Source organism: Bos mutus, chromosome 11, assembly GCF_027580195.1.
Source record: "Bos mutus isolate GX-2022 chromosome 11, NWIPB_WYAK_1.1, whole genome shotgun sequence".
Lineage (NCBI taxonomy): Eukaryota > Metazoa > Chordata > Mammalia > Artiodactyla > Bovidae > Bos > Bos mutus.
In genome coordinates this window covers 81,378,562-81,401,245 of record NC_091627.1, presented here as the reverse complement: position 1 = coordinate 81,401,245, position 22,684 = coordinate 81,378,562, and the positions used below count along the sequence as shown (strand labels likewise).

Here is a 22,684-nt window from a genome sequence, read left to right as displayed (position 1 = left end):
CTGCTGAACCAAAACTGTAAAGGGTGTCATACAAAGCAGTATCTGCTTGAACCATTACAAGATCTGAAAGTGAAGCGTGAAAAGGGAAGTTGGACCACCAGGGGCTATCTTTGCTCCTTATAGTTCACCAGAAATATTCCACCTGAGGAGCTAGGAGCAAGGACGAGCAGACTCTGCAAATGCTACTGGATCTGAGAAGATGCTGTGTTTGAGTCCATAACTTATTTTCTTGTCTTTCAGGAAATTAACCCCTTTCAATTTAGGGGAAAAATTATTCCCACCTGTGGGCAAATTATGCCTTTACCTTTAGAGTTTGTTCCGTGTTTTAGGAGGGACTTATTTCAAAGGCTCACTCTCTGCTGTCCTTGATTTACCAAGGACCCGGCAGAGTGGGCTCCAAGGAGCCCTAATCCTGGCATTTTGTAAACAGCTCTGCCTCCACCATCAGCCTGGTACCTGAAGGGATCTTGCAGGGGTGTTGACCATCCTTCTTGAGCTCTGGATGCGTATCTCCCATCGTTCACAAACCATCTGGAGAGGCTTACTCCTCTCCTTTCCCTGGGTGCATAACACAGTGTGCACAAAGCATTGACCTTCCTGAAAACACCCCCTTCAGAGGCCCCTTCCTTACACAGAGCCTGTGTCTGTCACCTCGGCCTTTGCCTGATCATTCCAGTCTCTTCTGCTCCAATTTCAAGGCTTTTCTACAGTCCTACTCTTGACTTCATCACCCAAACACAATCTGTTAATGACAGTCATCACCATCAAGGTGATTGAGCTTCCCTGGCGGCTCAGACGGTAAAGGTTCCCGCCGGCAATGTAGGGGTTCAATCCCTGGGTTGGGAAGATCTCCTGGAGGAGGAAATGGCAACCGGCTCCAGTATTCCTGCCTGAAGAATCCCAAAGACAGAAGAGTCTGGTGAGCCCGTCCATAGAGTCGCAAAGAGTCCGACAAGACTGAGCAACTTAACACTTACCTTCCCTTCATCACGGTGATTATGCATGATCATTATTCTGCCCCCATCCCTTGCTCGTGATGGTTCTGAAATTTATTGACATAGTGTTCTCTTGTTTGTTGTCCTGGCTCTCCCAGGAAAGCAGAGATCATCAAACAGGGTGACCAACATGCCAACAGAGGCGCAGGAGACAATCGATGAAAGGAATCCGAGAGGGAAGGGGTCGGGGGACTTAGTGGAGGAGGCTGCTGATAAACTCCCAGAGGTCCCCACTAGAGTTATCTATCGAGGATAACAGACACAGTGCCTAGAACTCTCCAGAATGTTTACATTAAAAAATTTTTGAGATCAGAAAAAATATAATAAATGTAACGATAAATACAGCCTGGATTATATTTGTGTTTTATAGCAGCAAAACATAATTTTTAAAATTTTATTATTTTTTTTTATGCAGAAAGGGGCCCACAAAGACGAAGTGCATAGGGGGCGGGACAGTCATAATTCAGTCCTGGGTATGGTTTACACTTTCCGCTTTCAAAAAAGAAATGGATATCCAGATATTTGTATGAGACCTCTTGATTTTACATATTAGGAACTCGCTTTAAACAAAACATACATTGTGTGGCCCAACAAAAGACGTGGGACCCTAGCCTGCAGCCTCTTGAAGACTCGGGCTATCATCGTGTCCCCGGAACGCCAGTGGCTTGATACGATTTCGGGGACACTTCTTCAGCCTGAGTGCCCGAGCACCCCACTCAGAACAGAGTAGGGGGCAGTAGAAAGCCTTCGGGACACAACAAGGGTCTGACGGTAAAATCCCCGCCCAGTCCCGTGTTGGAAGCTCGAAGGCCACTTCGGCCCCGGCACTCTGGAGCCTCAACCGGCGGTTGCCGGCTTCGCTCGTTCGCGGGTTTCCCGGCTCCCACCGACTTCCAGAGAGCGCAGGTTAGGGGGTGGGGTCTTCCTGCTCACCAGGCAGGCTGGAGCACGGGGCAGGGACAGTCGTCCGGGACATCTACGGCCCCGGAGCCCAGGCCGCCCCGCTCCATCCCTCGCAACAAGGCCCGCCCACCGGCCGCAGCCTGTCTCCCGTGTGAGACCGGCTCCTCGCGGGGTCTGCTCCCGGCAGGCGAAGCTCCACACCAAGGACGCGGAGGTGGTTTTAAGACCGCAGCGGCCAGGGCTCCTCCTCCCGCGCTGCTCAGGGAGGCGGGCTGAGCTCTTTACACGGCCCTGACAAACGACCCCGCCATTCCAGACGGAGACTTCCGCAGCCTCCCCGCCTTCACTTGGCCCGGAGCTGCCGGACCGGAAGCTGCGGGGTCTCTGGGCCCCGGCTAGTTCCCGCCGTGCCGCGAGCCGAAGGCGCGCATGCTCCGCAGAGGCCCGCACGGGGCCTGAGTAAACCCTGATAGAGCCATCGCGAGGCGGGGTAAGCGGAGCTCCAGTGGCGCAATCGGTTAGCGCGCGGTACTTATACAGCAGTACATGCAGAGCAATGCCGAGGTTGTGAGTTCGAGCCTCACCTGGAGCATGACCCTTTTGGATACCCGCACGTTCCCCACTTTTACCTCCGTGCTCAAGGAAACGAATCAAACTCTCTTTACACTCCTCAGTTCCTGTCTCTGACTACCCTGCGTGCGTCTTCTGCTCCTCTGCAGGCAGGAAGCCGCTCGTATCCGCCCCTCTTACTCGCTTTCCAAGCTACTTGTTGCCCCTGCGAACCATCCAGCTGCCCGAACCCGGACGTTTACCTGCTGCTCCCTCTCCCTAGGCATTTCCTTTAACGGCATCCAATCCCGGATCCCGATACCGGGGATGTGGACCACAGGGGCGCTGCACCGGTGATGGGGCCCTACCTGGGTCTCGTCATCGAAAATTCCGGCGCCCTCTCTACGGGGCTTGCCCGAGCTCCCGGAGCCGGTTCCCGGCCGCTGCCCCTTACCCAGGACCAGGAGCGGCGGGGTGCGCGTTGGGTGGCGGGGCGGGAGCCGAGCGACCACTCCCGCGAAGCCCAGAGCAGGAGCGGTCGCTTTCCTCCTTTTTAACTACTACTAACTAGTCGTCGCCCCCTCCCTCGGATCTTCAGAGCCTCTAGGCGGCGGGCCCTTCTCCCCTCCCCAGGCCTCCAGGCCTCCCTGGGCGGATCTGCGGAGTTTGGGAAAAGTGCCTGGGCGTTTTCCTCTCCATTTGTGCCCCTTCTCCCCGGTGTCAGTCAGGAGGGGTGGAATTCGCTGGCAGGCGGGAGAACAGACGTTTTCTAGGGATATCCTTTCCTGCCCGCCGCACACCCCAAGTTCAGAAGTACCCCCGGGAAGCAGGAAATCTGCCAGCTGGATTTGGAATGTTCCAGCACGTGAACGCACCCCTGAGGCATGGGGCCCGCTTTGCTAGCTGATGGGTGGGCGGGGGGCGCCCCACATCCCCGGGAGGTGGGGCGAAGTGGGGAACAAGAGTAGCTGGGTTGAGAGGCCTCCCGGACGCGTTCTCTAAGCGTGGTTTCAGCTGTTTTTATGAAGTGTGCTAGTAAACTCCTGGGATGGAAATACTACCAGGGTGCTGAGAAGAAAGACCTAGAAAGCTCTGAGAAAGTGGGCGGAGCTCTGTCTCCTCGGCTACTAACCCCAGCCCCCGGTTCCGAAAGGGGAGCCCCACACCACCTGGAATGTGACAAAGTCCGCCCAGTCACCTAACCTGGCTGGACCAGACGCTTTCGCTCACAGGCTCATCCTCTGCAGATGGTGAGCGCTCCCCTTTAGAAATCTAGCCAACCTGGAAACAAATATCTATCCCGCCACCCCGACACAAAAAATTGGCTTATTATTTTTTAAATAGCTTTATCGAGATATAACTCATATACCCTACCATTCACACACTTAGTTTGCAGTTCAGTGGATTTTAGTACTTTCACAGATAGGTGCAACCATCAATCACCACAGTCAATTTTAAAACATTCTTATCAACTCTGTAGGAAATCGTGTATCCTTCAGCTATGACCCCACCCCACCCCTAAATAATCACTAATTTACTTTCTGTCTCTACATTTCCCCGTTTCTGGACCTTCATATGAATGGAATCATAATGGAATCATAATGTGTGACTGGCTTCTTTCAATGTTTTCCAAGATTCATCCTGTTCTACCTTGTATCAGTACTTTCTTTTTTTTTTTTTTTTTTAATTTATGGCTGGATAATATTCCATTGTGTGGATTCTTTCCAGTTTTGAATAGAGAAAAGGCTGGCATTTTAAAAACATTTGCTGAAAAATTTTTAAGAAGGAAATTAATGTTAAAATGTACAAAGCGTAAGAACAGTCACATTTGCCAAGTGTATAATTTTTAACTTTCAGAGGTTATCATTGCAAGAACTGGTCAGATATTTCCAAGAGGTCAGCTAAGAGTTGAGCATGGACTGGGCCCCCCACGTGGACAGAAACAAATGAAAGGTCATTCTGCCCAACCCCCTGTCCACATTGGGAATCCCTTCTACAAAATCCCAGCTACTATTTGAAAAGTTTTAGCATCAGCATGTCATTTCTTCTCAAGGTGATGCATTCCACTTTCTGTCAACTCTTAACGGTTAGAACATTCTTCCTCTTAAATATTGTTTCTGTCCCTACAGGTTATTGCTGGAATGATGGTGGTTTGGGGAACTCTTTTTCTGGTGAGGCGGTGAAGTGGGAAGGTAAGAAGCTAAATTAGTTGTCTTTGCTCTATTTAAGCTAGAAATCACCAGATAGATTATTAGTGGATTACAAACAAACAAATAGACCACTGGCAGATTTGTAGGTCAGTGTCTTACTGTGAGGTTGATAGGACTTTTAAAGGTTGTGAAGGGTGATAAAGATCGAGTCAGAAAATTATGGAAACATGATATAAAAACCATAAAGTACTACATATACAGGTATAAGGAGGTGGCATTCCTATCACCACAAAACTAGTGGATTAGACCTGTATGTAGGGAGGAAGATGGATAAATATGAGGTGGATAAACTCAGAAGGCAGGGTGAAGTTATAGCTGAATATCTGTAGATGTCTAGCCGGAGGGAAGCCTGACCCACCCATTGAACTCCACTGAACTATACACACAGGTTGACATTAACTTTGTAGATGGCTTTGAACAGGCTAATTAAAATTGTGTGTGATACAAAGAGCTGGAAGGGAGTGCAAATTCAGTAGAATTTGAAGGTAGAATAAGAGACAAATGTTCTGACAAGTGACAAGATGCAGTTTGATAGAGATAATTGTAAGCCTGTGTTCAGTTCAGAGTTCACTGTGGTCAGTGCCTGGCTTAACAGCTGTTTGCATATAAAGAATCTGGGCATATCGGATATGCACAACCTCAGTCGTCCTGGCCCTGTGATTCAACTGCTGAGAATGTCATCCGATTATTAATGCATTACTACATAATGCATTACATGGTGTGGTGTCAGAGATCATAAAACAGCAGTGTGTGGAACAAATCTAGCCTCCAGACAGGTTTTATTTGGATTTCTAGCGCTGACTTGTAAAGTGTTGAAAAAATTATAATCATTTGCCTGTACATTCGGAGGTTTTACTGCAATGCCTAGATTTCAAGTTTTCAATGAAAAATTAGAAGAGTTGTCCATCTCAAGCCCTTATTCCCACATGGCAACATTTTCCTCCCCTTTGGATGAGCATGTTTGTGATCTTCCGTTTGTCACGGTCCTACAACTCCCCACTCATCCCAAACACAGAGGTGGGTACCAGCTGCCACTGTTCTGCCCACTTCACTTGCTTTGCTGTTTTCTTCACCACTGACTCATTCCTCTCATTTGTGACCCACAGTCATTGAGTGTGTGGGTAAAGATAGGGAATACTCATGTTGAACTCACCCTGATGGCTATAACCTATGTGAACACAACCTATTTAAAATTCAACAAACAAAATCCCCAGTTCTTTATTATGAAAAATTTCAAACATATCCAAAGTAGAAAAAATAGTGTATTTAAAAGTAGAGAATATATATATATATATATATTTAATATGTATCCATCCATCACTACTTTTGAGAATTGTCATTTATCTCATTCTCACAACATTTTCCCCTACCATAGTCACCAAAATATTTTAAAGGAAATCCCAGCTATGGTTTAATTTGACTTGTAAATACCTCAGTATGTATACCCAACAGGTAGCCACTTTTTAAAAGAGCATAACCACAGTATCATTATTACACCAAACAAGGTTGATAATAGCGCCCCTACATCATCTAACACCTTGTCTGCGTTCAAATGTCTGCACTTAGCTCTGAAAGGTATTTTTACCATTGGTTTATTTGAATCAAGAGCCAAGCAAGGTCCACACACTAAATTTGATCAATATATCTTAAATATCTAAATCTATCTCTCTTTTTTCATTTATACTAATTACCCATTCTCATTTATGATGTTTATTTATTTTATTTTTAATTATTGGCCCTGCAGCATGTAGGATCTTAGTTGTCCCACCAAGGATCGAATCTGTGTCCCCTGTAGTGGAAGCCTGGGGTCTTAACCACTGGGCTACCAGGGAATTCCCTGATATTTGTTTGTTGATTTATAGAATTTCCCACAGAATTTGGCTAATTGAATAACAAGGCCTCGTTTCAAAAGTTCTTCAATCCCCCTGACATTTAGATCTAGAAGCTTGGTAATATTAAGATTCAATTAAAAAAAAAGATTATAGGTGGCACTATATACTATTGTATCACAAGAGGGAAAGTACATAATGGCTGGTTGTTCTGCTTTTGCTCATGATTTCAGGTGTGGTCAGCCTGGTCCATGCATTACCAAATGCCACATCAGCCTCTAACCTAATGATTTTAGCAGCTGCTGATGCTCTGTCTAGGATTATTTTTGTATTAAGGATTACTCAATAATGGTTTCTAATTCTGTTATTCCCTCTGTATTTGTGACTGCTACTTAAAAAAAACACAAAAAACCTTTTTTTCCATAGACTATTTGGTTTTCCTAAAGCACAATTCACATAGAAAAGGTTAAATAATATTGCTGGACTCTTCCTTTCTCTACTAATCTTTAGAAAAATGTATTGATGCTCTAACAATTCCCATAGGTGACCAATTAGTTTTTTTATTTCACAGCTTTTTAAAAAAGGTATGTTTGACATACAATGAACTGCATTAATGATGTTGAGTAGCTTTTCTAGTGCTTGTTAAATATTCAGTTATCTTCTTTGGTGAATTATCTATTAAAATCTTTGGCCTGTTTTTTATTGAGTTATTCATGTTTTTATTATTGAGTTATAAGACTTTTTGAATATTCTAGATATAATTCCTTTGTTGTGTATATGTTTTGTAAATAATTTCTCTCAGTTGTGGTTTGAGTTTTGTTTTTCTAAATGGTGTCTCTTGAAAACCAGACTTTTAAATTTTGATGAAGTTCAATTTATCCATTTTTTCAATTATGGATGATACTTTTGGTGTTATAGCTAAGAAATTTTTGCTTAACCCAGAGTCACCAAGATTGTACTCTCTATTTTAGCTCTTACCTTTAGGAGTTCACTTTTGTGTATGATGTGAGTAGAGGTCTAAATTTTTCTTTTTTTGTGTATGGATATCCAATTCTGGCACCGTTTGTTGAAAAGCACACCTTTTCCTGATTGAATTGACTTCACAGATTGTCAAGAATGAATTGATCATAATTGTGCTGGTCTTTTGCTGGACTTAATTCTATCTTATTGAGCTATATGTCAGTGTGGTGTCATGTATTGGTTACTGTAATCATACAAATACATACATACCACATATAAAGTTATATATATTTATATGATTATAGTAATCAACACATAACACTATATATACACACATTAGGGTTAGTTTGCCAATTTGTATGAAAATATCCTGGGATTTCTACAAATCTGTTCAGTGAGAATTGCCTCCTTAACAATGTTGAGCCTTCTGATTCCATAAATAAGATGTATATCTTCACTTATTTAGGCCTTTAATTTCTGTAAACAATGTTTTATAGTTTTCAGGGTTGTAATGTTGTATTATTTCTTCCTTAAATATTTGGCAGAATTCACTAGTAAAGTACTGTGGGCCTGCAGTTTTCTTTGTAGGAAAAATTTTTTAAAACCCTACAAATTCAGTGTTTTTTTTTTTTTTTGTAAGATAAATATGGAGGCTATGCAGGTTATTTATTTATTTATTCTTAAATGAGTTTTGGCATTTTGTGTCTTTCAGAAAATTTTGTCTTTTTCATTACATTTGTTAAATTTATTGACTTAAAGTTATTCATAATATTCACTTCTTTTTAGAGTCTGTAAGTGATGTCCCCTCTAACTTCTGATACTGATCATTTGTGGGGTTTTTTTGTCCTGATTAAACTCAGAAGATGTTTTCCACTTTTATTTATCTTTCACATATCTAGTTTTTTGTTTCATAGATTTTTTTTCTGTTGCTTTCCTGATTTTCATCTGATTCTGGTGCACTTGAAGAGAGTGTGGACTGTGCTGCTGTTGGGCAGCATGCTCTGTCAATATCAGTTATATCAAATTGGTTATAGAGTCTGCAAACCTTCTGTATCTTTGATTTTTCTGCCTGCTTGTTGTAGCTATTAGTGAGAGGAGGGCATGAAAATAACCGCTGCAATGATAGATTTTCTTGTTTCACCATTTAGTTCCATCTTTTCCTTCTTCATGTTGTTGGAGGCTCTGTTACTGGCCTTATAAATGTTTACAATTGTTGTGTACTCTTGATTCTGTTACCTGACCCTATATTCTATGACTGACCCTGTTACCATTGTTGATGCTTAATTTGTCCCATATTTGGCCAGGGTAAGTCCCATTAAGTTGGCTCCTAGGTCTTTTTGACATAATCTTAAATCTGAGATAGGATATGTTTCTGGCATAACAAGATATTTCAAAGTGCATTTTGTACTTGTCTTCTCTCAATCCTGGAATTGGCCATTTCTCCTAAGAGCCTGGTTCTTTTTGGTGGGAAATGTTATTTAGGTGAGCACAATCTGTGTGCTAGAGTTCCTTACTGCTACTCTGTGGTTGTCATATTTTCAAGCCTTTCCAATAGACAGAACTAGGACGTGCATATTTTTTTAAAGAGAGAAAAATAGGGACTTCCCTGGTGGTCCAGTGGCTAAGACTCCACCCTCCTAATGCAGGGGGCCTGGGTTTGACCCTTACTCCGGGAACTAGATCCCACTTACCACAACTGTAGATCCTGCCTGCCACAACTAAATATCCCACTTGCTGCAATGAAGATCGAAGATCCTGCGTGAAGATCCAGCTGAGACCTGGTGCAGCCCAGATAAATAAATAAATATTTTTTAAAAAAGAGAGAAAAATAAAGCTCGAGTTTATAGTGATATTTCCAATTCAAATGTAAATTACAGAATTTATACACTTTGATTTTATATTTGTATTGCTTTTCTCTTGCTCTAAAAATACTAGTTCTTTACAACTCTTACATAATTATTTATTTGCTATATCATACCTCATAATAGTTTAAAAGTAATATTATATGTTATTTCTCATAATAAGATTATTGCTTACAGTTTAAGGTTCCTTTGTGATTTCTTTTGTCCTTAGTTCATATTCAAAATACAGTGTTTTGGGACTGCCCCGGTGGTCCAGTGGTTAAGATCCTGCACTTCCACTGTAGCGGCTTGAGTTCAATCCCCGGTTGGGGAACTAAGTTCTCACATGCTACTTGGTATGGCCAAAAAAATTAAATTAAAAGAAAAAGAATATGCAAAATACAGTGTTTGAAGTATTGTGTTTAAAGTAATTTTTCTCTGTGGCTACGCTATCCACTTGATACTCAGTAAATACCTTTTGATTGAGTTTGTTTTACATTTTTAGGAATCTCTTTTTTTAAAATTTTTGATTGGAGGATAATTGCTTTACAATATTGTGTTAGTTTCTGCCACACATCACCATGAATCAGCCACAGGTATACATATGTCCTCCTCTGTTTTAATTTATCTAAAATATTTACATGCTTCTAAACTCAAAACTATAAAACAAGGTTTACTCCAAGAAGTCTAAACCTTGTCCCCTAATCCTGTTTTCATCTTTGTTTTTTTGTATAGGTGATAATTTAAAAATTGCTTTCTTGATATATCTTTCCATTATTTATTCTTAAAAAACATAAGCAAAGACACATCTGTGTTTGTATTCTACTTCCTCTCCTTCTTTTTCAAAAGCCCTTATATTCATTGCTGATTCCACAGGTAGTATATTCTGATTATTTCAAAGCTGTAAAATGGACTCTTCCTCATTCCTTATCACAGCGCATAGTATTCTGTCCCTGTGGATGTAGCATTGTTTATTCAGCTCGTCCTCTACTCATGAACAGTTGGATGTTTTCAGTCTCCTGGTTTTGTAGATGATGCTGCAGTGAAGTTTACAAAGTTTTGAATATTTTGCTATTTTATCTTTGAGATAGATTCTATATGTGGGATTGCTGGTCTGAGGACTGGATAGCTATAAAATATAAATATGTATGATTATATTTAATTTTATATATAGTAATTTATAGTATGTATAAAATGTAATATCATACATATATTATATATAACATACATAGGAACCTGGTGGGCTACAGTCCAAAGGGTCGCAAAAAGCTGGATACGACTAAGCAACTAAGCATAATATGTATATAAAATTATATATGAAAAATTATCTTTAAAGAGCGTTTATGATATGATGGTCCATGTGTATGAGGCCACTAGAATTCACATCATAAGAGCAATGCTTGAAGGACCTGGGCCAAGTGATGCTATAGGGGGCATTTTCATGTCCTCCAGTTCCAGTTCCAGGGGAGACACCACTTAATGCCTTTTCCCGGTGGTTATTTAAGGCAGTGGAATTTACTGGAGGCCCTGACATAGGCATGGCTGGCTGAGGACCTCACCTCACAGAGCTGCCCTGGAGAGAACCCAGGCTTAAAAAAGTCTACAAGATTCCACCTTCTGACCCTTAGACTCTGCCCTGCTGCCTTCAGCTTAACCCATCTCTGTTGAGTCTTTTAGTTTTATAATATTCAGTCATTTGAAAAATCATTTTATTTAGCCAGTTATTTTATTATCTTCATATTTCCTAATTTTTCTTATCTTTAAAAATTTGTTCTGTCTTAACTGTTTCATTCTTTTAAATACTCTGGTTAATGAGCAGATTTCCTTCTCTAACTTTAATTACACACCCTTCCTTTCATATCTGGTCTTTGCATTCATTTCCGCTTAGCCTTCTTTCAACTTTTTATTCTAAATTCATTAATCTTCTGCTATCTGTTTTTTGCTTTTTAGTGTAAACTGTAAAACTGAATTCTCTTTAAGTGTTTCTGTGTTCCCTGTTGGTTGGCGGGCCCTTTGGGAATAGAACCCCTTGGCAGGTGGGTGGTGTAGGGTTCATCCTGAGGGAAAGCCTGGTGGGGTGAGGATCTTTCCCCCTCTGTTGGCTCCCTGCCTTTTCCCATGGAGCCCTTGACAACTCCTGACCTTAATGATCCAAGGGACTAGATGTTCCTCTTATTTCCCATAACAATAAGCCATCAGTGATGACCAGAATTGAGACTCCAAGGAATATGGCTCCCAGAGAAGAGCAGGCTGAAGAGGGATATATGACTTGCTTTCAAATATTCAGAGAAGGCAATGGCACCCCACTCTAGTACTTTTGCCTGGAAAATCCCTTGGATGGAGGAGCCTGGTAGGCTACAGTCCATGGGGTCGCTAGAGTCGGACACGACTGAGCGACTTCACTTTCACTCTTCACTTTCATGCATTGGAGAAGGAAATGGCAACCCACTCCAGTGTTCTTGCCTGGAAAATCCCAGGGACGGGGGAGCCTGGTGGGCTGCTGTCTATGGGGTCGCACAGTCGGACACGACTGAAGCGACTTAGCAGCAGCAGCAGCAGCAGCAGACATATTCAGTCTTTTTTAAAAAGTCTTTATTAAGTTTGTTTTAATATTGCTTCTGTTTCATGTTTTGGTTTTTGGCTGCAAAACACGTAGGATCATAGTTCCCCGACCAGGGATGGAACAGGGGATAAGAATCTGCCTGCCAATGCAGGAAGTGGGTTTGACTCCTGGTCTGAGAAGATCCCACAGGCCATAGAGCAACTATGCCCACACACCTCAACTACTGAGCCCACACTCTAGGGCTCATGAGCCGTGATTGCTGAGCCCAGACACCTTTGAGCCTGCACACTGCAACTACTGAAGCCTGAGCACCTGGAGCCTGTGCTCTGCAACAATAGAGTCACCACAGCGAGAAGCCCGTGCACCACAATGAGGAGTAGCCCCTGCTCGCCGCAACCAGAGAAAGCCTACGTGAAGCCACAAAGACCCGGTGCAGCCAAAAATAAAAATAAATAGTAATAATAAAAGAAGAGGTCTGCTAACGTTTGAGTCTCTGATTCTGAAGACTAGCTTCATCAGTTCTCTTTCCGTGGTTTGAGTGTTCAAGCTAAAAAAGTACCCCTTTGCGATGGCTGGTTAGATTGGGTTTCTCACTTGTAACCAAAAGGGATTTTGACTCGTGCAATTATTATTGATGTTATGTATAAAACATTATTTTATATCGATGGCTGGTTTTTCAAATTTCTTAATAAGAATTCCTTTCTGAAGGAAATGGCAGCATCCAAGCATTCAAGCTCTTAAACTGGCCTGGGGATGAAGTTCATAGATACTCCCCTGTGCCTTTGCACAGAGCCCAGCCCCTGCTACCAGCACACTTGCCGCCTCTACTTGAATGACTCATCCAAAGCACAACACTTGGTTTTTTTTTCCCTCCCAAACCTGCTTCTCTCCTAGTCTTTCCCATCCCACAAATGGTCCTTTCGTCCATTCATCTGGATTCTAAGTGAAAAGCTTCGGTGGTAGCCTTCATCATCCCCTTTTGCTCCCTCTAGATCTAACCCATCAGCAAGTCCCAAATCTCCCTCCTCTTGGTATACTGGGCCCTGCCTTCCCCTCTATCCACAGTTTCTATTGTCTCCTGCTTGGACTCTGCAGTAGCTTCTTAACTGACTCACTGTCTTTACCTCTTAGCCTTCTCCTATCTCTTCTCCACACTGAAGCCCAAATGGGCCTTTCATTACACAAATCAGATCCTGTCATTTCCTTGCTTAAAACCATCGATGGCTTTCCAGTGCCTGCAGAACAAGATACATAGGCCTACAGTGGTCCAAAAGGCCCCAGCTGTTTTTATCAGACCCTGCCTGCTTCTCCAGCCTCAGTTCCTAGCACTCTGACCCCGCTTCCTGCGCTCCAGCCGTAGAGTCTTTCTGTCCCTTGTTTGTGCCTCAGAGCCTTTGTAACAGCCATTCCTTCTGCTGGAACACCTTCACCCAAATCTCAGGGAGCTGGCTGTATAACCTGCAGAGTTCAGTCAGGTATCACCTCCTCAGGGGTGCCTTTGAATTCACTACTATCTAAAATTACTGTGTTTAGGGACTTTCTTCCTTGGCAGTCCAGTGGTTGAGACTTTGGCTTCCAGTGCAAGGCGTGCAGGTTCAATCCCTGGTTGGGGAGCTAAAGATCCTACATGGCTTGCAGTCAAAAAAGCAAAACATGAAACAGCTGCAATATTGTAACAAATTCAATAAAGACTTTAAAAATGGTCCACATCAAAAAAATCTTTAAAAATTATTTTGTGAAGTGGCAATTGCTTATTTCCTACCATTAGGATATTAATTCCCCCTGTGCTGAGCTAATAGGTACTCGATGAATGAATGAACGAATGAATGGAAGATAGTAGAGGGGCAATACATGGGTGTAAACTCTAAAGTTGCATAGAGAACGTGCTCTTGTTGCTGCTAGTTTACTTTGCAGATTCAGGTCTGGAGCCTGGTTTTCAGACAGTTCTCTGCAGTCTTTCCAAGGTGTCACTGAGTGTGTGCCGTGCCTCAGGTGGCTTCCCGTCTAGCTGAAGAGTAGCGTTCCCACCAGAAGCTGATGAGAAAATACAGAGCAGGTGCGGACGGTGACTTGGTGTTTAGAATAACCAAGGACTTGGATTTCTCCCTCCTTCGGTCTGTTATAAGTCCATTATCCCTTTCTTTCTTTCTTTCTTTTTGGCCGCTAGCTGGGCATGTGGGATCTTAGCTCTCTGACCAGGGATCAAACGCACACCCCCTGCATTGGGAGCACAGAGTCTTAACCACTGGACTGCCAGAGAAGTCCAACTTGGTGTTTATGAGAATCACCTTGGGGATGTTACAATGCAGATTCCTGTGATTCTGTGAAGCCCTAGAACTGGACTGTGTGAAGAGGTAAGCGTTAGGTGACCAATGCATCCATGCTGGCCTGGGACACCCCAGTTTTAGCACCTAAGGTCTCTTTCCTGAAAATCCCTCAGTCCCTGGGAAACACAGTGGGTCAGTCACCCTCAACTGAAGGTGTTGGGAGAGAGGCAGTGGCAGTCGGTGGGATTGCTTGGAATGGCTTCTTGAAGGAGCTGAGATAGAAACGTTTCCCGTCCTAGACTTGGATGGTGGCTGTCTCCTTGGCCCCACCTGTGGGTAAGTCTAGGTTTCCTAGGCACTGAGCCCAAACAGACAGGAAAGGAAACCATTTTTTGAAAACTTGGAATAATCCAGCCACTGCTGTAGGGCCTTTATTATCTATTCCTCAGCAGCCTTTTTATCGCTCCCATTTTAGAGGCAGGACACTGAGGCTTGTGAAGTTACGTGATTGAGCTCAGACATATTCCAGCCAGTGGAGATGAGAGTGATTCAGTTGCCTGACGCAGAAGCCCAGGCCCTTTCCTTGTGTTTTGCTATGTATATGGGGGGGTGTGAGAGAGAGAGAGAAGTGGCTGGGACCTCAGCTTGACAGTCATCCATCAGCTCTCAGGATGGGGCTCTCCTGGGATCTAGGGAAGACCCACAGGGACTAGACTGAAAAGGAAGAGGCACCCAAGAGGTGTCTGGGCTGGCCCTGACCTAGCTGCGCCGATGGCCCTCTACCACCAGGTGGCGCTGTGGCTCTGTGGTAGAGGGATCCCCCTAGTAGTGGCACTTTGAGCGGGACCAGCCAACTGAGCTTTGTTTTATCTGCAGCCTGTTGGGCAACCTGGGGCCTGTCCAGAGGTTTCTGCCTTTCCTGGACTCTGGCAGGCCAAGAAGAGAGGGGAGGGAGGGTCAGGAGGTCTGGAGAGGAGAAGGCTTGGACCAGTGCAGGGTCATGGCTATGAGGGTGTCAGTTGAGTGCAGCTGTCAGGAGGAGAGGCAGGGACTGTCTCCCGGGACTAATGGGACACTGGCCCAAATCACCTCCCAGTGTGCACAAAATACATTGGGAAAGTGAACTTGCTCCGCCATGGTGGGTGCAGGGGGTAGGGCTTGGGCAGAGAAAAGATACTTTTCTCCTGCTACAGACTGTTCTGTCCAGTGAAGCCCCGGGCTGGGGGCAGGGATGACCCCCGGTCATCTGCCTGTCAGCCCCCTGCTGTAGCCAGGCCACACAAAAGGTCCCAACTGTCCTCTGTCTGCCCCTGCCATTTGGGAAACCGGCTCCTAGGATGCTGGCCCCGCGAGCTGATCTGTTATCACCTGTGTCCTATGTAAGGACTCATCCAAGGCTCTGGCCCAGGGCTCAGGCCTTCGTCGCATCAAAAGACAACATCACTGGGACAAACTTTTAATTCTTCTTCAAAGCCCACACCAGTGCCAGAAAGCCAGGTTTTGCTATGTATCAGCTGCTTAGGAAATGGCAACCCACTCCAGTATTCTCGCCTGAAAAATCCCATGGACAGAAGAGCCTGGCGGGCTACAATCCAAAGTGTGCAAAGAACTGGACATGACTGAGCGAATGAGCACAAGCACAGCTGCTTAGCTGTGGGACTGGGCAGGAGGGTCGATGTCAGAACAGAAAATAATGTCTGAACTCAATGGCTCCAGCTTTCCTTCCACTCCTTAATGCTTTCCCAAGTGGGCAGCCTCTCAGTCCCCACCCTCCTCAGTCCCCCAGCCTGCGTCAGTTTAGCAAAGCCGCTCTGAGAGCAGATTGTGAGGGTGGGGAAGAGGGAGGGAAGGTACTGGGGTCTTTGGGAAAGAGGGGTGCTTAGAAGTGGGACAGGGGAGCAGAAAGCGGGGTGGGCTGCTGGAGACAAGCTTAATCACTTGTGCAGTTCTGCCATTCCCTGTTGTCTGAGCTGGGGGCTGGGGCGGAAATTCCCTTAGGATTTTTATTTTTGGATGGCTGCACGGCTTGTGGGATCTTAGTTCCCTGAGCAGGGATTAAACCCAAACCCCAGAAGTGAAAGCGTGGAGTCCTAACTACTGGACCACCAGGAATGTTTTATTAAATTTTCATTCATCAGCTGTTCATGTAGACTCAATGAAAATATTTTGTTGGATTTATATTTAAGATGCCATCTTTTTTTTTTTTTTTTTTTTAGTCATTAGGTAATATACTCAAAGTTTCAAAATTCAAAGGGTTCAAAATAAGTAAACTTCTGTTTAATAGATAAAAAGCCCAATCTAATGTTTCCAACAAAAAGGCAGCATGGATGTTAAAAGACATAGGTGGAAAAATGTGTTAAGGGTATGGAAAACTCTTCCCCTGAGTCCTGCTTACCTTTTGAGATTTTTGGGTGTACAGAAGTTTCAGCTTTTTATTAAGTCACGTCTTTCCCTGTATCAGCTTTTCTTTGCCGGGAAAGTCATTGCCCATCCTGATATCCGCTCCCCATTCTTTTTCTTCAGTTGTGTTTTTGTGGCTTCATAATTTGCCCTCTCAGCCACTTCAGAGAAATTTCAATTAGTGCTGTGGTTTTGAGATGGAGCCGAGGGCTGGTGTGGCTACCTGAGGGTGGTGCCTTTCAAGGCCATTTGGGCTCAGACTCCAGCCCTGCCTCTGAACCAAACAGTCTCCCTACTTGGCAGTTACTCACAGCAGGACAAAGACTGAGAGGGGCCAGCGTCCTCCTTGCTGGGGCAGAGGGCCTGGGGGAATTGGCCCTGCCGTGGGGAGGACCTGGGACATGGCCGCGCCAACTCTGGCCACAGTCTGGGCACCCTAGTCAGCTAGTCTGAGATGCAAGTGTCCTCAGGCATAGCAGAGCCAAGTGTGGGTACTCTGGTGGACACTCTGAGACTTGGGGAGTCCTGCGCACCAGCAGCAATGCAGGGCTGGTTTCCAGATCTTGAGGACTGGGGAACCAGGGAGGCCATGAAACTGAGAACTCTGAACAGGGGCCATGCAGGTGGGTGGGCCCTCTGAGATTAATTGGAGGAGCCCAGTTAATCAGGACAGGCATTGGTCCTAGTAGCCATCCTGCTCCTGTGGCATTTCAGAAGATGGTGCCAGAGTGGCTGAAATGATTTGTGTGATCATGTGTGTGAGTCCTTAAGAAATGCATCGCGGTAGACATATATCAGGCACTAAGCTACTCCAGGGTCGTTATTACTACCTGCTGCTTTCGTCTCAGCAGGGACATGTACACGCCCCCTTCCCTTACACCCTCTCCCTGGATGTTGCGGTGGCCCAATCAACCTTGTTCCTAAGGGGGCTCTTCTTGTTTCCCAGGACAGCCTGGTCTGAGCACTGAGCTGGGGACACAGCTCTTGGCTGGGTAGCTGGAGATCAAATGTTGCCGTCAACCCATCCTCAAGTCTTGTGATGTCAGAGATCATTCTGCTCTTTCTTGGGTATCAGTTTCCTCACCCATAAAATGGGATGACTGACATTGCTCCAACTAGCAAACCAGATGACCAAATGGAGGAGTAAGTGAGATATAGTTCTGGAAAAAGGAAAGAATCATTGGAGGGCAAGGTTCTGTGGGGGCCCACCCCAAGTCCGTGGACCGGGGCTCCCCAGCTGGGCTGTCTCTCTGGGCTCCAGCAGGTGGCAGCATCACTCCTCTGGTGTGTGCTCTTTGTCCCGGCAGGCCGGACCTTGGACCTTACTCAGTTCACATCCCCCATTCCCACCTTCCAGAGGAAGCGGGAGGGATAGGAACAGCCTCTGAGACAGCGGCCAGGGCCAGGAGCCCAAATGCCCAGGATGGGAAGGGCCTGGAAGGAGAATTAAAACCTTGCTCTTTCTCTCCAAAAAGCACAGAGAGGGCAGGGGGCTGAGTCCCGTTGTGTGTGAGTCCAAGGAGGTTAATGTGGGCACTTGGGGTGAAGGGACCCTTCTGCCACAACCCGTCCCACCCCACCTGGAGGAGGCCAGGACTTCTCTGCCTGGGTCATGGTCTTTAGTTGCACAGGCCAGCTGGCACTTAAGTGGGAACGGGGAAGGTCCTTTATTTGTGTGTGTGTGTAGTAGGGTTGAAAATTTCACTCACACTTTAATTTGTCTGTGCAGAGTAAAAAGTCATTTCTTTATTTATTGTATAACTAATCTGGCCTTTCCCCCAACTCCTATCTGATAAGCATGAGAAAAACAATGAAATGTCCCACTTGATTTAAACGTCCTGGGACCTGAGAATTTAGCCTGTTCTGTTAAGTGATTTTCATTTTGCTTAGAGAAAGTGTTGTTTTCAAACTGAACACTTCCTAAGTTTCTCCCACCGATACAAGGTGGAGGTGTGTGGACAGATGGGGCAGCTTATGTGACAGCTGGCAGCAGCCACGTGTTGGGATCCTGGGGTGTGGTGTCCTTTGGTTTCCAGGCAAGGTAGCTTGTCCCTGCTGAGTTTGTAACTCATGGTCTGGTCTTGCTTGTCTGGCCAGAGCCCCTGTGGTGCCCCTGGCTGCCTCCCACAGGGCCTCCCACTGACCCAGTGGTGCCCCCTCCCTTCCTGTGGCATCTCATTGTTGAGTGGCCATGACCCTGAGTGACCTGCAGGCTCACAGCTTGGTAGCTAGGCCTGTGGGAACTGAGGCTGGCCTGTGAAGCTGGCTTCCCAGGCTCCTCTGCCTTACCCGGAGCCTTGGTGTTGGAGACAGAGGCAGGTAGGTTCAGAGCAGCCTGGGAGACAGGCAGGGTCATCACCAGGGCCCCTCTATTGAGCAAAGCAGATGGGACTTCCTCCTCTTGCCCGGGCATCCCTTACATAAAATGCAGTGATCACACCCAAGAAGAGAAACAAAGGCATCCAGAAAATATGCTCTCAAGAGCGTAGCATGGCTTAGAAGACTTTTGACTTACCACATAATCATATTTTGCAGGTCAGAGGCCAAACATTACAGCATTTTTCTTTCGTGCTTTCTGTCTCCATGTTCATCTCTCCTCAGGCAGAGAGGATGCCTCGGGCCAAGGAAGATGAAGGTCATGTATTATAAAGGCGAGAAAGAAAAACAAATTCATAGATTTTCAAATATCCTTTTATGCTTGAAATGTTACAAAGATTGGATAATGGACCCAAAGGAAACGTAACAGGTAAAATGTGAAGGCTTTCTCCACGGGGATAATTCACTATCTTGCTCGTGTTAGACTCTGTCCTTTTAGGGAGGATGCACAGTGAGTCAGAAGTAGATGCCACTCAGCAAAAAAAAGAAAAAAAAAAAAAAAACAGCACACAGTGTGAAAAGATGGCTCAGCCCAGCGGGAATCCTTTCTGAGCTCCCTGGGGCCAAGGCAAGACCAAGGCAGGCGTAGGATGAAAGGAAGGCTGTGATTGGTGGGCCTCTCTCCAGACTCCTCCTTCACCCTCTCCTATTAGAGGAAAGAAAATAAAATTCAAGCTAACTAGGAGCCTGGGATAGGGGGTGAGTGGTGGGTGTGATTTTCTGCCCCCAACTCAAATGCTGTGGGCAGGCAGGCGCTGGTGGGAGTCTTCATCCCTCACCAGCTCACTCAGGAGGAGGTCTCACCAGGCAAGGCTAACAAGCCACACTTGTAGGTATTTACCAACATGTGTCTGCAAAAGTGCTCGGCTGTGCACATTCACGTGTGTTTCCACGTGAATACCTGTAGAACTCTCGGGGGTAATGCCTGACACAGTAAGCACAAAATGAACACCAACCATTATTATCACTGGACTTGCAGAAAGGTCTCGTTCGTAAGGAAATACAAAGAGACACATTCACCTAGATGTGTATATTCTCATACCCAAAGACATACAGACACCCTTAAGCCTTTTTGTAGAAGTACTTGAACCTGTATCTGTAAGACGTGATATACAGTTATGCATGGCAGTTATAGACGACTAGAAAGTTCCTACACTCCAGGCATTGTTCTAATGCTATACAAGAGGATGACAACAATGAAGTAGGTATTGTTACTAATCCCAATTAACAGATGGGTGAATTGAGTCACATAGAGGTCACAGCTCAAGGTCACAAAGCTAATATTAATAATTGGTAAACTTGGGATTTGAGCCCAGGCAGTCTGACCTCAGAGCCTACACAGGTAACCACGGGCTATTGTGTTGTTTTTCTCACAGACACCCAGGGCCCGTCACAGGCTTTCCTGCAGATGTGAAGATAACTCCTACACACAGGCAGATGTACTTCCACAAGACACGTCACACGGCGTGGAATCCCCACCACGTGCGTGCCGAACCTTGCAGAACGGCCTGGTTTCCTGAGTAACTGACTTAACATGATAGCGTTTGTTCCCAAGAACTGGACTTTCATATGGCTCTGATCTTGGTACCTGCTTAGTGAATGTCGGGTTCACAAGTCCTGCTATGTGTGTGTGTGTGTGGGGGGGGGTGGCCGTTAACATGGTTTTGGGGAGGAGGCCAGACTTGCCTTTATCTCCAGAAGCTAAATCAAGTTTTAGCCTTGCCTGAGATCTCAGGACCTGTGGCCTCTCCCCATCCCCTTGTCCTTTGTGAGTGCAGGATACTGGCCCTGGGTGATGGTCTCAATTTCTCTGCATTTGCCCAAGCCTGGCTCTTGTTCCTCTATTGGCAAATGTTGACATAGGCACTTCCTGTGAGCCAGGCTCTGTTCTTAGCACTTTACCCACTACTCATTTAATCCTCCAACAACTATCATCATCTTCATCTTCTTTTTCATCATCATCATCATCTCCATTTTTATACATTAGGAGACTGGTACAAAAGGATTAAGCAGTTTGCTGGAGGCCTCCAGGTTAGAAAGGGACAGAATGAGGACCCAAACCCAGGCATTGCCCCCTCCACACCAGAGCTGTGAGTCTGGATCTCCAGTGGAAGGATCAGCCTTCATCCCTAGCTGCTCCCCTAGACAGTTCTGAGAGTCTCATCCCCATCAGGGCCTCTCTCTCTCCATGTGACTTCTCCTATAGGGTGGCTGGACTTCCCAGATGGCAGCTCAGGACTCCCAGAAGGGAATATTTCAAAAAAGAGGAAGAGGAAACTGCCAGTCCCCTTAAAGACTATATCCAAAACTTATGCAATGTGTATCCAGTGCATTCCACATGTTAGCATGAGTCACAGGTCACAGGTCAGATTCAGTGTGGGAGGACCATACCAGAGGCCTTCTTTGGAGACTGGCCACTTCAGTGCTGCAACCGAGTGATGTAACAAAACCCCTAAAGCCTGTGGTTAACTTTGAGACCATCAGAGAGCAGAAGCTGAAGAGTGCTGAGGAGTTCCTAAAAGCTTGGAACAGTAAAGAAATTGTTATTGGAGATTGCAGAAGAGGGGACCTAAGATAGTCTGTTGGGCTTCCCTGATAGCTCAGTTGGTAAAGAATCCACCTGCAATGCAGGAGACCCCAGTTTGATTCCTGGGTCAGGAAGATCCACTGGAGAAGGGATAGGCTACCCACTCCAGTATTCTTGGGCTTCTCTTGTGGCTCAGCTGGTAAAGAATCCACCTGCTATGTGGGAGACCTGGGTTTGATCCCTGGGTTGGGAAGATCCCCTGGAGAAGGAAAAGGCTACATACTCCAGTATTCTGGCCTGGAGAATTCTGTGGACTGTGTAGTCCATGGGGTTGCAAAGAGTCAGACACAACTGAGCGACTTTCACTTTCAAGATAGTCACTCAGAAGGCTTACATGAGAATGGGGGGAAAAAGAAAGGGTACCTAAGAAGCAATTTCCAGGCAGAAGATTGAAAGTGCAGAAGGTTGAAAGTGCCCATTGGCTTCTTCTAGCTGACTCTGAAAACGGGAAAAGGTAGGGATGAACCCAAGGAGCTTTGGGGCAGAATAGAGGAAGTCTAAGGAGCCAGGTCTATCGTTCCAGCCAGCAAAAGGCTAGAACAGCAAGAAGCAGTCTCAGAGCAGAGAGAACGTACAGGGTGCTGACTGTAAAATGTGATCTCAGGCAGTCACAGTTACGGCTGTAAAACCCTTTAGAAATATGGAAGGGCGTGCCTTTAGACCCTTTGGGTAGACAAAAGGACCTCTAAGAATGCCAAGGATCTACCTCTTAGGTCTTCTGTGTTGAAGAACAGCACTAAAAATCCCACAGCAACCTCACAGGTGGCTTAAGATAGGAAGGGCTCTTTTTTGGAGATTATTGGGGTGTGCCTTTTGTCTAAAGGGGGCTTCCCTGGTGGCTCAATGGTAAAGAATCTGCCTGCATTGCTGGAGACCCAGGTTCGATCCCTGAGTTGGGAAGATCCCCTGGAGAAGTGAATGGCTACCCACTCCGGTATTCTTGCCTGGATAATTCCGTGGACAAAGGAATCTGGTGGGCTACAATCCATGGGGTTGCAAAGAGTCGGACATGACTGAGCAACTAACACTTTCACATTTTTGTTTAAAGGATTAGATTATAATTTGATATATAAAGGCACAGATGTTTAATAGAATTTTTTCAGCTTGGATTAAAAGGGACACAGAGAGTTCCAAATGGAGAGACCTTTTTAAAAAAATTTTTTTTAAGTTAAATATTTTTGGCCATGCCACATGGCATGTGGGA

At 45.4% G+C, this 22,684-nt stretch overlaps 1 long non-coding RNA gene and 1 other non-coding gene across 5 annotated transcripts in view; both read left to right on the top strand.

Annotated features, from left to right (window-relative positions):
• Positions 1-2,251: 2,251 nt before the first annotated feature.
• LOC138989908 (uncharacterized) overlaps positions 2,252-22,684 on the top strand; it is a 145,355-nt gene continuing 124,922 nt past the window's right edge. For all 4 annotated transcript variants that reach the window (XR_011466094.1, XR_011466090.1, XR_011466091.1 and 1 more), the window contains exons 1-2: positions 2,252-2,388; positions 4,577-4,639. This is a non-coding gene — a long non-coding RNA (uncharacterized lncRNA). The remainder of the gene's footprint in view (positions 2,389-4,576; positions 4,640-22,684) is intronic.
• Positions 2,398-2,490, top strand: TRNAI-UAU (transfer RNA isoleucine (anticodon UAU)). Its single transcript is given in 2 exon segments — positions 2,398-2,435; positions 2,455-2,490. It is a non-coding gene; the product is annotated as a tRNA-Ile (tRNA).